This window comes from Leguminivora glycinivorella, chromosome 16 (genome assembly GCF_023078275.1).
Source record: "Leguminivora glycinivorella isolate SPB_JAAS2020 chromosome 16, LegGlyc_1.1, whole genome shotgun sequence".
NCBI lineage: Eukaryota > Metazoa > Arthropoda > Insecta > Lepidoptera > Tortricidae > Leguminivora > Leguminivora glycinivorella.
The window spans coordinates 6,728,240-6,741,925 of NC_062986.1; the positions used below are offsets into that span (position 1 = coordinate 6,728,240).

Genomic DNA, 13,686 nt, shown 5'->3' on the forward strand with positions numbered 1-13,686 from the left:
GGAATAAGTAAGTAATATCATTATTCTCAAACTATGTTATGCGCACACTCATGCAGATGTAAAAAAATATATATTTTTTTTCACACATTTCTTTAAAATTGCCGAATGCCGATTTTATAGTGACATTAGTGACAAAAATGGCTTGACATAATTATGCTATTTTTTTATGTGTAGACACTGGAGACATATTGTTCAGTAGGTTTGCGGTAGGCCTTGCTCGGCCCCATATTTCCCGACTCATATTTATATCCAGTTCACCGGTTTATTTGAAAAAAAAAGTAGGTAATGAGTAAACACCTAATATCGGATTTTTCTTTACTGAGAAGTTGGATTGGGTTTCACTATGTTTAGCTGTAAAACTTATACAGGTGTAAAGGCGGATTATGAACGTGTTTTAAGTTGAATATGAATACCTATCTACGTACCTACTCCTAAAAACTACCTACCATAAAAAGTTAATGTTTGCGGCATTGAGGTATATGTACTACGTACTAGAGGCGACGTTGCCAAGCGAAAACACTGCACATGCTGACAAATGCGCGGGGTGGGGGGAGCGGCCATTTACGCATAGAGTAGGTCTACCATCAGATGTGACACATTATTATATTCTGCCTAATGGGAATTTTACATTTAGTTAAAATACGGCTATTCTAGTCAAAATGATTTATTTATTTACAACTTAAACAATACAAAATAATATAATTGTACTGTACTTATTTTCTTCTTTAAAATACAATGAATGAACAATATGTGTGGTCAGTTGGTAACCAAGTTTCCTCAGCACAATTTTTGGATAAAGCGTATCCATTGTTCCCTTTTTTCATGACCAGGCCAAAGAAAACTGCAAAAAGTGAGCGTGCTACAAATACAATTTCACTCAAAAAATATTAACAATTTATAAAAAAATAAACTTTTTTAATATTATAGTAACATAATTCATGAAGTAGTAAGTAGTTACCTAATAATTTTCCAAATAGAAATATATTAGAATTATTTATATTAGAAATATTTCGCAAATATATTAGAGGTGAAACACATTAGTAGGAACAATGTAAATGGCACATCTGCGCGGTTAACTTTTTCTAGTCTATGATTGCGTCACCAAAATGGCGGCAGTCCGCTCCCGCTCGCGTGTTTGTAGAATATTCAATCTTAAAATATTATAGACGAGTTTTTTGTTTAATTTACCGATGAAATGTCACACCTTGACTTTTATTTGATTTTTTCGAGTGATTAGAACAATTTTTAAGCACACAAGAACGCATTATTCACGTGGATTGTAAATGAATCACGGCACATCACTGCACTGCAAGGGCCTGTAGACGACTGACAACGTTGCGGTCCATGGACCGCAGTGGGGTGTGTTAAAAATTCTCTTAGTAACGTCGCCTCTAGTACGTAGTACATATACCTCAATGGTTTGCGGTCAATCTTGAACAAATCTTGATCCGATTTCATTCGGTTGTTTGCAACTTGAGTCGATTGTGATATGGGAGTGCGAGCGATTTAACTCGACGCATCGGCTGTCAGTCAGTCACCGCGTAGGTAGCACCTCGGCTCGGCTGACTCGGTTCCCGGCTCGCCCGAACTTTGCTTTGCGCCCATCTCATTGCCCTGCGCGGAACGACTGCGCGGCAGCAAAATTTTCTATTTGTACCGAGCTTCATATTTTGAATTTATATTTAATTTAAATAAATTTAATTCAAAACTGATCCTATTTCTGTATATTTTTTAAATAAATACGTTTTCCACTGTCCTTCACTTTCTCTGCACTGACGTTTTTATGCGTGAGTGAGGTTAACTTTTCTGTCAGTGATTCGTATTGTTGTTTTGACATTTGGTGTTATCTCACGGTAATCGTACTGTTTTGATTTAATATCGTGAATTAATATTAAATTACTACTAGGATGTGTAGTGATATTGAGTAGGTTTAGTGATACGAGGAACAAAGTGATATTCTTTATGTGATCTGGTTTTGGCCACTGTGATTTTGATTGAGGCAGTTCGTTTGGACTTGCAGTGTTTTGTGCTTGTGATTCATAAAGGATTTCTTATTACTTGGATTTAAAAAGTCGACGGATCAGGTAAGTTTTTATTTACTTTTGGTACGCTGTGATTTATATTTTTTTATTGACATTTCGAAATAATTGTCCTGTAGGAAGACGGACACAAATATCGAAAAGCTCATAATTTTTTGTACTTTCCAACCTTTGCCAAATACTTAATGCCGTAAATAATTTTGATTTTGTTTGTTTTTAGAGAAGGTCCTAACCCCCAGTCCTATCCCAGTCCTGTAGGAAGAGCCAGGCTACACCTATAAGACAAGTAGGAACCAATAGGAATGATTGTTGAAGATACAAGCAGTTCGGAGTATCAAGATGTCAGGGATCATGATCTGAATTATATCATTATTGATAAAGGCATTAATTATGTTTCTTGTTTTCCTTATTCTTACAAACAAAATATGTTTTAGGTACTTGCCTGCAATTTTTCCTGCTTTATTCATCTAACATAACATAACATAACATAACATAGCCTTTATTTCCATGACTTAAAACTTAAACAATCCATAAATGGTTAATTAGTTACATAATACATATACAAGGTTAAGACATAGCCCCTGTTCGGGTGTAGGCCTCCTTTAGCTGCCTCCAATCCCTTCTTTTTTGTGCCTTTTCCATCCAGTCTTTCCCCGCTATGTTTTTGATTTTATTGACCCAACAATCTTTCGGTTTTCCTGATCTCCTTTTTCCGCTTGGACCCAACCATTTTGTGACACATTTACATGTTTGCACATTTTATTCACCTATTTGGTCCAAAATCACACCATTCATAGGTAACCATCTAATATCATATATCAATCATGTGTAATTAAGATGTTATGTTTAAGACAATTAGAAATACATATTGTTATTCTTAATTAGCCTTTTTTTTTCTAGTACATAGGTAGCAGCAGTTTTTTGCTGTAGCTATAAATATCTTGTCCCATAAGCTGGTGAGTATAATATTAAATTTTGAACAGAAACATATTGAAATCTAAACATGACTATTATTCTGTCAATATAAACTTCGCGTCATTAGTCGGACATATAAATAGGTCTACTTTTCATTGTATTTTTGAATTACACTCTGCAGCATACAAAGCTGTTAACATATTACTTACGAACATTAAATACACTTTAATCTCATAAGTTCTTGCAATGAGTCATCTAGTTACAGCTAACTTAAGGACGACTAGCTAAGTTATTAGAATAAAAAAAATAAACAAGTTTTTATGAGGTGTGACTAATATGAAAACATTACTGGGTAATTCTTAGAAATACTCAATTCCTGTACCTAGAACTTGTTTTGTTGAATATAATAATATATACAAATCTCTGCAAATATCTATGTGAGTTGATCCTTTATGGATACTTCAAAAATAAATAAGTTGTTGTTACTACTTTAAATCTTGTGATGGAACGGTATGAATATTAAATTTAAATTTACCCACAAATCATTACCATGGTTGATGGCATCTAAATAAAAGTGTAGGATTTAAAAAGAAGAATTATTACTGTAATTTATCCTTATTATGGCAACTTTATCCTGATAATTTCAGTGTAAATATATGTTATGATTAATTCACATAGTAATTTACCTGCTATCAGTTATATTATATCACACATATCCATGTCAACTTCATTGTGAATGAATATAATGATATGTATGGAAACATGTATTTTCCTTACAATTAATGAACAAAGTTTGTTTTATTATTTCTGTTAAATAGAAAAGGTTAATTCCTTCTCAAAACAACCATGTTTAAAATATTTTAGAAAAGGTGTGAAGTCAATATAGGCAGTAATTTATTCTCACATACATGTGTATTGTGTAATATTATTAAATGTCTCACTTTATGTTTGTGGCAGCCTATTGAAGGAAAATCCCATAAAATTGCCTAACAAAAGTGTTTCATTCAGTTCTGAAGTACGGATCTATTTGAATATATTAGTATATAAAGTTCGCGTTACTCGAATTCTACATATTGACCATGTCGGTCTATTCATAAAAGACTATTATACAAAAATATATGTATGGATTGTTAACAGACTTGATCTTCATGAGCAATTTGCTTGCCAAAATTAATACAGAAATTAACCATTTCATTCTATTTGGGTAGTTATTGTAGGTAGTACCACAGCTGAGTTTTATTGCAATTTATGTACGACTTGTACAAGTAGTAATCCGTAATCTTATGCTGAAACAGACTAAACAATATCTGTCGACTGTCATAATAAAACTAAAACCGACACTGACTGTTCTGTTCATAACAATAAAACCTTATTTCAACTCTTAAAGTCCAAAATAGTAATCATAATAGCCAATTTTTTTTTGTATACACAAATTAACAGACATGCACACATTTCTATACTTTAATTAAAATCAATAAGGTGAAAAAGTCAATACATATTACTGAACTCCGCAGTGCCTTTAACGTCACATTTATAAAAATAATGGCCACACTACTCCGCTATAATTACTCAAGTGCCAATTATTATGTTTTATTGTTAGTTTCACATACTGTTACATCATAGTTTGCCTGAGCTAAAATGGCAGCTGCAATTATCAACATTTTATCAGGCAATGTGTCCGCTACTGTGTTGATTAGGTTTATCATTTGCCGCTGAATGGACCTGTGGCCTGAATTATGTTTTATTATTAGATTTGGGAGGAATGTTGATATTTTTGGAGATTTGATTTTACTCTCTTTAAAGTAATTTAATAAAATATATTGCCTGGTAAAACTAGTGGGTAATATGGTGGTCTGCTATATTGATAACAAAATTAAGAAAGCATTTATTTTAAGAAGATATTTGAATTATATGTCTATGCTTTAACCACTAGTCAAAATACTAATCAACTAATCAAACAAAACACTTAGTTTCCGGAAATCCACCACACCCGAATTGTCGCCATTTTAAGCATCTTTGTTTTATAAACACATGTCACATAAGTATGACATAGTGCTCAAAAATATTAACATGCACTGTAAAGGCTGTGCTTCACAGTCACCAGAATGTCTTCCGACATTTCAAGGCTACGCTCACATAATCGCGTTCGAATTCAAATTTTTAATAGCACTCTACAAGGGCAATATAAAAATACAATTGCAAATATCCATGAAATAGGTATATTTGTGAGACTTTGTTCGCTTTGAAATATATTTTTAAACATACTGATATCGTGTGCTCATGTGCGAACGTAGCGTAGGTACAAAAATAAAGAATCGAGTGTATCAAATCATTTTATGACTGGGAATAGTATAAAAATAGCATGTTAAAAGTTCGAGCTTTAATCGAACTACACTTTTATTGCTACTAATAGCTTACCACCCAATAAAGGAGTTTCTCAAAATGGTCGCACGCGCCGGTACCATTTACAGATAAGAGCAACAAAAACGAGTCACATTGTATGACTGTGTCGGGATTTTATTGCTTTTGATTATACCAGCAACGCCCGCGCATCCTGATAGTACACATCTACTTCCTTTACAGTTGTGTCTGATGATCTCTGTTCCGTATTGGCACAGTAGGTAAGGTATTAACAATGATTGCGTACGATATGGTCAAAACATACATTTGGCCTGAAGTCCAATCGCGAAAATAGATAAAAAGCGTTATCGGACTCTTGCATAGCCGAGTATGAGGCAAATGGACGAAAAAAACAAACGAACGTACAAAGTCAAATAGGTCTCATATTTTCGTCTCCTATAGCGGATTTAGCTTGTATGTCGCGCGAACATGTAATAAAAACTGACATATGAGCGTCATTATTAACGGCTATCCTTCTCGGCATTCTAAGGAATTATGTAACATTGAGCCTTTGGCGGGAAAACTTGGCTGTTCAAGGATTAGTCACATTTTCTCTGCAACATTTAATTCACCGAATAACAAATAGCAAATATCAAACAAGAGACTTATTGTTACAACCCATTAACACCAGTTACATCATTTAGTTTTTGAGCAAACAAATCGAATATTATTGTTCTTTGATCAGCCTATTGTATTCAAATTTTACAACACCAAAACCTGCAATCAACTTTAATTCCAATTAAAACGCAATGTCTTTTAACGTTATCGGAATAAATAAGCCGAAGTTAAATAAACAAGTTGTCTTGTCCTATGCCTACTCGAATATCCTCTGGGGAAATTATTCTTACAAAACTTACCTCACCTACTTACTCGTATCCTGTAGAAGCGGCAAGATGGTCAGCCATCTGACACGCAGGAATTGGCAAGATAAAGTGCAAAAGTCGCAGACCCAGTCTCACTTAATTTAAACAAAATAAAAGAAAAAGTTTCTGATTTGTCGTACGAGGAAGTTAAAAGGCTGGCATAACAGAGAGAAGGGGTTATTGCTTCACCGTTAATGGCCATAGTTCGTAAATATTGACGATGACTCGTACTTTACTCGACACTTTGGTGACTTTGTCTGAGCAATCCGTTGGATTTCGGGCCCGAAGAAGCCTAAGAGTTGAAAGAATACCTATATGGGCTCCAAATCGGTAGCTAGTGCGACCTCAATAATCGCTCAGACGGGAGTAGAAATGAAATCTACATACCCATAAAGACTGCAGATATTAATAAATATGAGTATGCTAAAATGGCAATGGGTGTGCCTATCAGACTAACGGGACAAGCGTTGCGTGCGTAGACAATACTCGTATATACATGATATTACGCAAAAAAACCCCATAATAATGTAGATTCCACAATTCTACGTATCCGACACGCACGGGAAAGAATGAGACTTGGGATTTTAATTTGTTATCAACCTACATACACGGTGCTTTAATTTGTTAGCTGTTGTTTAAGAATGGGACCGCAGGTGACCGTGGGAAGAAGGTAAGGTAGGTATATAATAGTTAAGAAACATACTTAAAGCCCTTTTGTCTTTGTCATCATCATCATGAGTTAGTCTTGTCGGTGGAGTGATCTCCTTGCATGTCGGTCCTCTGCCTTTGCCTTCTTCCGAGGACTCCTGTATAACAAAAAACAGACAAACCGACTTCGCAACTGATCAGTAATGTAAGCAATCGAAGTAATACTAACAAGACCTTAATGTAGTTCTTATCAGCTCTGCATGACTTACATACAGTTTACACTCCTCGCTATTTATGTTGATATTTTTCAATAGATTACAAAGTCCGTTAACCTGTTTTTTTCTGTCTGCATTTATGCATATTGCATACCAAGTAAATGTATCACTTGTTTCTTTGTTACAATATATTGCGCTTTGTTACATGAAACACAGCTTATCAAATATTTTTCGTCATTAACATTGCCTTCTAGTCATAAAAGTCGTTCAGCCATTGCGCTCATAGAGTATAAGATTGTTATGTGTGTGTGTGGATTGAGTGAGCACCTTCCGAAAATAAAAAAAAATATGCTGATCATTTAGTAAAAGTTCTAAAACAATTGTAAAACGAATCTCTGAATTTGTAAAAAGATAAATCAAAAGATACAGCCATTAACATGTGCTCACTCAGTTCTCACAAACTACCAACGAAAACAGTGAATATATTCATTTAACATATAATATTTATATACTAACATTTAGTAAAAAATAGGCCAACCTACCTCTATAAATATTAGATCACCTAGTGACGTATTAAATTTTTTACAAATAGTTTCTTATGCTCACTCAATCCACACACTTTTGAAAAGCCGAATTTTGATGAAAAACATAAGATTTAGACCGCTATTATATGTGTATAGTTTAGTAAAAGTGAAATGGGAATTTGTAAAATACAAAACGAACCACTAACGTGTCAGGTTTTTTTATAATAAATTTTTGTAAGTGCTCACTCAGTCCACACGTTTTGAGAAAGTTAAAAATGTAAATATCTTACGATTTGTAGCACCTAAGACACTCGAAAGTACTTCAACATTTAGTAAAAATTTTTACTAAATATCCACCATCTAATATTTTATATTCGTTGTCTAGTTTTAAAGATATTCAGACATAACTTTTCTCATACAAATGTATCAAGTAGGGTGACCACACTATGTCGGCTCCTGATTTTCCCCACCTTCCCATTGTCATATTGAGATTGGGGAGTTTCGTTCGTTTAATTTTGATAATATTAAACTAATACCATATTAATTATCCATCTGCAAACTGTTTTTAGGTTATGTTCTTGGCCTAGTGATGATGTGTATTGTGTAATTTTTATCGACGTCAGGATAATAACCATATCGACATGCATGCATTAAAAAGGACATGAATGATAATTGGTAAGAAACAAAGAATATAATACTTCACTAGTAAGAAACCAGAACCTGGTAATCTAATCGCGCTAACAGATGAGCGTACCGGATTTGTAAGTGGGAGCGAGAAATAGTTATTCTTTTCTCGCTCCCACTTACAAATCCGGTAAACTATTATCAAAATTGAACGAAACTCCCCAATCTCAATATGACAATGGGAAGGTGGGGAAAATCAGGAGCCGACATAGTGTGGTCACCCTGCTTGATACATTTGTATGAGAAAAGTTATGTCTGAATATCTTTAAAACCAGACAACGAATATAAAATATTAGATGGTGGATATTTAGTAAAAATTTTTACTAAATGTTGAAGTACTTTCGAGTGTCTTAGGTGCTACAAATCGTAAGATATTTACATTTTTAACTTTCTCAAAACGTGTGGACTGAGTGAGCACTTACAAAAATTTATTATAAAAAAACCTGACACGTTAGTGGTTCGTTTTGTATTTTACAAATTCCCATTTCACTTTTACTAAACTATACACATATAATAGCGGTCTAAATCTTATGTTTTTTATCAAAATTCGGCTTTTCAAAAGTGTGTGGATTGAGTGAGCATAAGAAACTATTTGTAAAAAATTTAATACGTCACTAGGTGATCTAATATTTATAGAGGTAGGTTGGCCTATTTTTTACTAAATGTTAGTATATAAATATTATATGTTAAATGAATATATTCACTGTTTTCGTTGGTAGTTTGTGAGAACTGAGTGAGCACATGTTAATGGCTGTATCTTTTGATTTATCTTTTTACAAATTCAGAGATTCGTTTTACAATTGTTTTGGAACTTTTACTAAATGATCAGCATATTTTTTTTATTTTCGGAAGGTGCTCACTCAATCCACACACACACGATTGTTATAGGTATTCTGAATTCTGATCACATGTTATTAAAACTATAAACCTGCACGGGAAGCATGGTCGCGCGATAGACGATAAAATATCAGGCCGTCCCTATCGCACTTACAAATAGTGCGATAGGGACGGCCTGCTATTTTATCACTTATCGCGCGACCATAATTGCCTGCCTGGTCGATAATTTTAGCGGGAGCGCGGAAAGGGTAATTTAATTACACGCTAAATCAACTTATTTGAAATTAAATATGAAAATAGGTAGTTCAAGATCCGAGAAAGAACAAACACTGCGTTTGCTGGTAAAGATGTATTACGAATATGTAAGTCTAAGGAAGGCCTGAGATATCTTGAAAAAAATCACAATGTAGAAAATTGAGAGAAACTAAACTAATCCTAATAAGGCCTTTTAGATTGGAAGGTCAGATCAGTAAGTCGCTTTCGTAAAGCTAGCGTCCATAGCGCCAAATCCTGGCCTCTCTCATAAGTAGTGGCAAAATGTCGGGATAACTCAAGGAAGAAGAAGAAGACCCGTTGACCACGAATGCTGTATTGTGTTCGAAACGTCGGGATGAATTGTAAATTAATTATACGCGATTTAATCCGTTTCCATAGTTTATTTTCATGAAGAAGAAGTATAGTAAAGAAGTCAAATGGGCTGAAAACCGCGACACGTGATCGACAGCCTGCTTCCGGCCGGGCGTCCCTACACTACATCTACATCTACTGTTATGTAAACATTTCCCTCAGTCATCTTGTTTCCGGTTTTTCCACATGTGTTGACAATTCATTCGATTCAACACTGAATGTATCAACGGGTGTGATATTACACACTCACTACAGTTTTTGTATTGAAGAAGTAACAAGAACTAGTGACTTGTTTGACGCTTAGACCCTTTTGAATTGGAGATGTTGTAGTGTTGTGATACTGGATTACTGGGATGTTGTGTCAAACGCTTAGCCATCGTTTGCCCTTTTTAGGTGATTACTGATCGCTATGCTACTACAATTTTATTATAAATGCGGACGTAAGGGACCATCCACACACAGGCGACGCATGTTCTGAGACGCGGAACGGACGTCAGCGCCACGCCGTCCCGAATGTAATTTAAAAACGTCTCCTCAGTACATTTTGTATAGGAAGGACGTAAGCCAGCGTTCCCACTTAAGCTTTGCGTGTCTCGTGGCGCGCGCCGCGCCGCTTGGCGGCGCGTCTTACGTCCTTCCTATACAAAATGTACTGAGGAGACGTTTTTTGAATTACACTGAGGCGGCGTGGCGCAGACGATGTGGCCGATCCCTTAGACGCGCCCCCAGGCGACGCGTCGTTTGGCGCGAGCCGCGTCGCCTGGGGCGCGCCAAGCGACGTCTCTTGCGCGTACTTCCTATACAAAATGTACTGAGGAGACGTTTTCTAAATTACATTCGGGCTGCGTGGCGCTGACGACCGTTCCGCGTCTCAAGACATGCGTCGCCTCGCCTGTGTGTGGATGGTCCCATCATCATCATCATCATAAACTTAAGAGTTAATCTCTTGTCGGTGGAGTATTTTCCAGCTTTTTCTATCCTGTGCCAGCTCTTTGACACTTTGATACGACACGGCTCCTACTTTTTCTTTTATTTGGTCCATGTAGCTGCGTCTGGGCTTTCCTCGACCTCTCTTACGTCCAATCCGTCCATCCAGAATAGTAATAAAAAACCGGCCAAGAGCGTGTCGGGCCACGCTCAGTGTAGGGTTCCGTAGTTATCCGTATTTTTCTCAAAAACTACTGAACCTATCAAGTTCAAAACAATTTTCCTAGAAAGTTTTTATAAAGTTCTACTTTTGTGATTTTTTTCATATTTTTTAAACATATGGTTCAAAAGTTAGAGGGGGGGGACGCACTTTTTTTTCCTTTAGGAGCGATTATTTCCGAAAATATTAATATTATCAAAAAAACCGGCCAAGAGCGTGTCGGACCACGCTCAGACGATGTGGCCGATCCCTTAGACGCGCCCCCAGGCGACGCGTCGTTTGGCGCGAGCCGCGTCGCCTGGGGCGCGCCAAGCGACGTCTCTTGCGCGTACTTCCTATACAAAATGTACTGAGGAGACGTTTTCTAAATTACATTCGGGCTGCGTGGCGCTGACGACCGTTCCGCGTCTCAAGACATGCGTCGCCTCGCCTGTGTGTGGATGGTCCCATCATCATCATCATCATAAACTTAAGAGTTAATCTCTTGTCGGTGGAGTATTTTCCAGCTTTTTCTATCCTGTGCCAGCTCTTTGACACTTTGATACGACACGGCTCCTACTTTTTCTTTTATTTGGTCCATGTAGCTGCGTCTGGGCTTTCCTCGACCTCTCTTACGTCCAATCCGTCCATCCAGAATAGTAATAAAAAACCGGCCAAGAGCGTGTCGGGCCACGCTCAGTGTAGGGTTCCGTAGTTATCCGTATTTTTCTCAAAAACTACTGAACCTATCAAGTTCAAAACAATTTTCCTAGAAAGTTTTTATAAAGTTCTACTTTTGTGATTTTTTTCATATTTTTTAAACATATGGTTCAAAAGTTAGAGGGGGGGGACGCACTTTTTTTTCCTTTAGGAGCGATTATTTCCGAAAATATTAATATTATCAAAAAAACCGGCCAAGAGCGTGTCGGACCACGCTCAGTGTAGGGTTCCGTAGTTTTCCGTATTTTTCTCAAAAACTACTGAACCTATCAAGTTCAAAATAATTTTCCTAGAAAGTACTTACAAAGTTCTACTTTTGTGATATTTTTCATTTTTTTTAAACATATGGTTCAAAAGTTAGATGGGGGGGACGCACTTTTTTTTTCATTTAGGAGCGATTATTTCCGAAAACATTAATATTATCAAAAAACGATCTTAGTAAACCCTTATTCATTTTTAAATACCTATCCAACAATATATCACACGTTGGGGTTGGAACGAAAAAAAATATCAGCCCCCACTTTACATGTAGGGGGGGTACCCTAATAAAACATATTTTTCCATTTTTTATTTTTGAACTTTGTTGGCGTGATTGATATACATATTGGTACCAAATTTCAGCTTTCTAGTGCTAACGGTTACTGAGATTATCCGCGGACGGACGGACGGACGGACAGACAGACATGGCGAAACTATAAGGGTTCCTAGTTGACTACGGAACCCTAAAAAGTGGTCGTGTCGCATCAAATGTCCGATCATTTTTCCGCGTCTATTTTCAATCGTTTTCAGGATGGCTCGTCTTTCATTTACTCTTCGTAACACCTCCTCATTCGTAATCCTATCTCTCCAACTAATTCCCTCCATTCGTCTCCAGCACCACATTTCGAACGCTTCCATTCTCTTCCTATCTCTTAGGGTTCATGTCCGCGTTTCACATCCATAAAGGGCTATACTCCAGATGTACACCTTGATCAGAAGTTTCTTGTTTTTGCATGACATACTGGATTTCAACAATTGTCTCTTCTGGTTGAAAGCTTTTTTTGCCATAGCAATCCTCGCAACGATGTCCGGTGTGCATCTAGAGTTCTCTGTAATTAAGCTGCCTAAATATTTAAAACTATTTACTTGTTGAATTGGCGTATTGTTGAGAACTATAGGCCAATTCAACAAGTAAATAGTTTTAAATATTTAGGCAGCTTAATTACAGAGAACTCTAGATGTACACACATTGGATGGTCCCAAGATGACGAAAAAGTTTACGTTACAATGACGTTTTCAAAAGAAATTTTGAACCCCGAGGAAAACCTACTGTAGTTTTTATTAAGCCTTATCTTATCACACTACCTAGTCAGTCAAGAGCCCTCCCTAAATACATTATAATGTAGTGAGGGCTCCTAGGCCTGAATGATACAGTGATTACAGGTTCGTTTTTTTGAGCCTAAGGCAGCGTTCCCACTTATGCGTCGCGTGTCTCGGGGCGCGCAAAGGGCGTCCGCGCCACGCCACCTGAGTGTAATTCAAAAAGCGTCTCCTCAGTACATTTTGTATAGGAAGGACGTAAGGCGCGCCGCCAAGCGGCGCGGCGCGCGCCCCGCCGCCGCCACGCCACCTGGGGCGCGTCTTACGTCTTTCCTATACAAAATGTACTGAGGAGGCGTTTTTTGAATTACACTGAAGCGGCGTGGCGCGGACGCCCGTTGCGCGCCCCGAGACACGCGACGCTCTGGTGTGGCCGGTCACTAAGGAGTAAACGAATCGTATGAGAAGTTGCAAATGCGTTGAAGGCGTGAATATTCCAGCAATGACCTGATTGTGTAGTCTGTGGGCTGAAGATCGCTACTGGCAGTACTGACCTACATGTGAAGTGGTCTAGACTATAGTCTATCAAAAGGTTGAAGGTATCCGATATAAAATATGTACAGCTTTACCAATAAATGATATCAATCAGACATGCTTGATCCGCAGAATGTTGATGCTACTACATGTTACTAAGGCAAATCTTATTGAATAAATAGAAACATTAAATTGTGATCATGTTTCAATATCAAATTTGCCTCTGTCGCTCAAGTCCGCAAGAGAATCTGATCT

At 36.9% G+C, this 13,686-nt stretch overlaps 1 protein-coding gene across 2 annotated transcripts in view; it reads left to right on the top strand.

Moving 5' to 3' along the window:
* The first annotated feature begins 1,150 nt into the window (after positions 1–1,150).
* Positions 1,151–13,686, top strand: part of LOC125234601 (probable beta-hexosaminidase fdl) — a 202,320-nt gene continuing 189,784 nt past the window's right edge. For both annotated transcript variants that reach the window (XM_048140914.1, XM_048140916.1), the window contains exon 1: positions 1,151–2,084. The gene's annotated coding sequence lies outside the window, so the exon portion shown is untranslated. The remainder of the gene's footprint in view (positions 2,085–13,686) is intronic.